Here is a 4,765-nt window from a genome sequence, read left to right as displayed (position 1 = left end):
GTGGGAAAACAGAGGGGGGATAAGGACTTGCTGGAGCAGCGCTGCATGGAAGAGGAAGATAGTGACATCATGCAGGTGAGAACCGGCCGCAAGGACGTCACAGTGACAATCCGTTGCGCAACTTTGTTGCATGCAACTGATAGCTGATGCCAGTTGTAAGCAGTTGTGCAATTGGTTGCTACAACCCTGATATGGGTGGGAGAGGTGCGGTCATCCAGAAACATGTTCTCGGGTGAGCATATGGGAGAATATAGCTGACACTTATTTTTTATTGCTTTGATTTAATCGTTAAAAATGTTCTCCAATTTTTTCCTGATTGTGCGCTTGATGCCATGTCGCAAGACCAAACATCCTTTTGAACTTCTCAGAGAGCAAACACTGAGGTCACTTCAAGCGACCTCTGGTCTTACATATACTAAAGGGCAACACTTGCCACTGATTATAAAAGTAATGTTCGTCAGATGATAGTCAAACTCATATTTGATTTCTCAGCGCTGAAATTTAACCAAATTAAGTGTAGAACAAAATGTAATGTGATGGGTTTTTCTGTGCAGTCATTGGTAAGCATACTAAGACCATGCACTCATTACGCTTGAAGAAGTGGTTTAATCACAGGCCTGTATTCGAACCTCGGTCTTCAGAGGAGCCACCTCCTTTGCCCACATTGTATGATATGAGCTACACTTCCCACGTGTAAGGCATGAACATTTTTCAACAAAGCAACAGTCTCTATGTGATAGTAAAAGTAGATAGAAATGATCACTTAATTAAAACTCTGACAATGGTCTTGCACACTGCTAGGTGGTCCCACAGCTCAAGACTCCAGAGTTAAGGAAACTTACCAGCGGCGTATCCTTTGACCGGCCACAGAAGCAGGCTTCAAGTAAGCATTGTGCCTTACATCAGCATCTGCCTTCACAACTATAACGGCACAGAGGGTGACAATTGTGGGTGCGGGTCAGGGACAGGGGAACTCCACTTGTTTATAATGTTTCTATTATTGTATTTGAATGGCGAGTTATCGCCCATCTGCTTTTGCGTATCCCAGAGTGCAAACTCAGGGCTGCCAAACTCAGTCCTCCCAGTTTTTCGCGTGTGAGTATTTAACGCCTAGTGGGGGGGGGGGGGGCTGTTGTGAATGTCACCCTTAAACAATGCCCTATTCATTTTAATAATGTGTAATACTGCCGCATGCTGAAATAGAATATGTTTTTTGTGTTGCAGCCAACACTGCTTAGCTTCCAGCTGGTGTCCGTGCTGGAGTCGCGCTTGCAGAAACTCAACACTCATTACGAATTAGAATATATTAAACAGTCGATAGCAAAATAACAGCCAGTCTATTTACTGTTTAGCGTGGTGTCCAAATCCATTTTCCAACATCAATATCTCAATGACATGAAGCCAAGAAAGGGCTATTTTATGCTGACTTCTCTGCCACGTGCACCACGTGCTATACATTAATACGCGCTGATGGTGCACTTGTTGTTTCTGTGCGAAGTGGAAGCAGGTCCTACAAATGCAGTCCGTGATCGAGATGGTGGAAGCGAGGAAAATCGCCATGAGGTAGGGCGCCTAGACTAACAATGAGACAGACGCAGAGCTAAGTCGTACAGATGTTGCACCTTTCTGTGTGCAACATTGAAAACAAATTAACTGTCAATTCCCAGAAGCTTATGTGATGAAACATGTACGAATTAAGTGGTGATTTTATGAACTCCCCTAATATATTTCACCTTCAAACTGCAAATGATTCAAAACTCCACTGCCAGCCTCTGCACCCATTCTGATAAACGAGGCCACATCATCAAAGTCCTCAGATTCCTCCACTTGTTCTCAATCCAGTCCCAGATCAACTTCAAGATCGCACTCACCACCGTCTTCAAGATTCCTCTCCACTCCCCTCCACGTGCTCTCCTACCTCTCACCATCTCACTCTACTCTGCCCACTCTCCGACCTCTCTTCTCACTACTACACTCCACGGGCTGTCTGCTCCACTAAATATTTTACATCTTCCAGTCAACTTTCACTCAGTGGGAGGTCACGATTTCTCCTCTGCTGCCCCCACAGTCTGGAACTCCCTACCCTCACACATCCATGGTTCCAACTCCCATATCCCTCTTTAAGTCCAGGCTCAAGACCATCCTTTTCTCGTTTGCCGATAACAGAATTCCTGATCTCTTAAAAATAATACAGTATCCATTTATATTTTTCCTTTTCTCCATGATGAAAATGTCTCACTGCTTTTGTACAATATCTTCAAATGTGTTTGCATGTAGACACCATATAAACCCAACGTGTATGGAATGGTGGATTGTAAGTGGATGCCTGTGTGGTATGAAGGACAACCCACTGGTTTCCAAAGCCGCAGCACTCTCCCTGGGCCACGACAGCAAGAGCCGCTCTGGACTCAGCCTCAGCAACAGAAAAAAGAGCCACAAGACCGATGTAAATGCTCAGAACTGCACCAAACAGTAAATTATCCGGTCAACCATTATCCCCTTCATGAATACACGCATTGTCAGATGCCTGCTGCCTTGTGTCACTGCTTCCTGAAAGGACAGCCATATTCACAAATCGTTCTAAGTTGGTCTACGCAATAATACAGACGTACATTCAGCTCTTCCGAGCTGGTGGTCTTGACAAGAACTGAGAGCATTGTTCAAGCAACATTGTGTGACATGCAATGCATGATTAGAGTTGAGCTTTACTGCTGTGTGAGCGCCACACACCTTTGTGTGTTGATTCTAGGTGCGTCTAGCCTTCATTTCCTCTTGTGTTGGGGTTTCTCATCATTTACAGAAATTATTCTTTGGTTCTTTTCGGTTAAGTCACGTCTAAAAATAAAATAATAAATCAAAATAAAACAACGCATTACGACGTTTCGATTGCAACACAAGCAATCATCATCAGGCATAAAAGAAATAGCAACAAAAATCTAACTAGAAAACTATAGACCGACATACAAGCAGACAGACATCACAACGGCACACATAGAGAGGAGTGTACAGGCACACGAAAATTAAATAACCTAGTAAAATATTGAAATGTGATGTAATACAACACAGAGAGTCGGTTAACACACAATTCACGCATGGCCTGGTTGACTACGTGTTTCAAAATTTGCTAAGTTAGAATTTTAACTGTGTTGTATTACATCACATTTCAATATTTTACTAGGTTATTTAATTTTCGTGTGCCTGTACACTCCTCTCTATGTGTGCCGTTGTGATGTCTGTCTGCTTGTATGTCGGTCTATAGTTTTCTAGTTAGATTTTTGTTGCTATTTCTTTTATGCCTGATGATGATTGCTTGTGTTGCAATCGAAACGTCGTAATGTGTTGTTTTATTTTGATTTATTATTTTATTTTTAGACGTGACTTAACCGAAAAGAACCAAAGAATAATTCCTGCAGTCACGAAAGCTCCCAAATTAAGATTTACAGAAATTCCCACCTCCGCCGTTTGAGCTTTATACCCAGCAAGACTCTGAACTTTCATGACTTTTACCGACGAGTGATCCAATTGGAATGTTTTGCTTGAGTTTCCTGCCAAAGGGCAGGTATCTGGATCAACTTCCATTAATCCTATTGGACCTCGCAACCTTTTGCACAGACCCCCCGCCACCACCACCCTCGTTATTGTGCGCTCCGCTGTAAGCAAGGTCAACGCTACAGAGGGCTTGCCTCTGCACCTTGCAGCGCCACTGATTGACTAGGTTTCTTGAGCCAGCAGACAACTCATGATTGCCATTAAGAGCTTTGTTTGACAATCAGCAATCAGCAAAGTTAGCCGTTGGCAAGTGTTGTGAATGGCGAACCCTCTTCACGACGTTTAAGGTCCGTTGTCAATTACCCGCTGTCCTCTTCACTCAACGCGTCGGCCTGCACGACGGCGTTGCAGCCCAGCATTGTGTTAGAGCCCGTCTACGTGGGTCGTTGTGAGACGGCTAAGTTATAGCGCATTTACTGGTTGTCGCAGTGGTTTGCATTGTAATTATCGGGATGATGCGTCATGCGAGGCGCCTTGAGATACTGGGGCATTAAACACCCAATAAGTGCAAATCCTTGTGAGTCCAACTCCTTTCACACCGTACGTAGCCAACCGTGCTGGTGTAACAGTTGCGAGAGCCCCCGGCTATTCCCAACCTCGGTAAAGCCCCCTCATGCGTTGCGCACAGACCACGACGACTGCAATGAAAAATCCGACCCTGACGATGCCAGACAAAACAATCCAGGAGGAGATCGGGGAAAGCAACCAGGGCGGCGTGCGGCGTAACCCGGCTCGTGCGGCTAAGAAGAGAGAATGCTTCCAGCTAGAGAACGTAAGTTAAGCGCATTACGTTGGTATTCGAACCTTTTGTTGTTTCAGGGTTACCGTATTTTCGAGTTTGAGGTCGCTTTTGAAAGAAAAAAAACCGAAGTAATATGTTTTTACCCTTTCAACTGGTACAAAAACTGACACCTTTGTACAAGGGATCATGTTTCCAATAACCACAACACAAGCAGTCAAAATGCAAACAAACATAAACAACTCTGATAATGATAATGATATGCACTGTCCTTGAAGTTGATTGGTCCACACCCGAGACAGCTTTTCTTAGAGCCTAGTCTCACATGGTGTTGTCTCGGGTGTGGACCAATCAACTTCAAGGACAGTGCATATCATTATCAGAGTTGTATTTTTTGGTTTGCATTTGGACTGCTTGCGTTGTGGTTATTGCAAACATGATCCCTTGTACAAAGGTGTCAGTTTTTGTACCAGTTGA

This window comes from Lampetra fluviatilis, chromosome 3 (assembly GCF_964198595.1).
Source record: "Lampetra fluviatilis chromosome 3, kcLamFluv1.1, whole genome shotgun sequence".
Taxonomy (NCBI): domain Eukaryota; kingdom Metazoa; phylum Chordata; class Hyperoartia; order Petromyzontiformes; family Petromyzontidae; genus Lampetra; species Lampetra fluviatilis.
Note: the sequence above shows the minus strand (reverse complement) of the source record.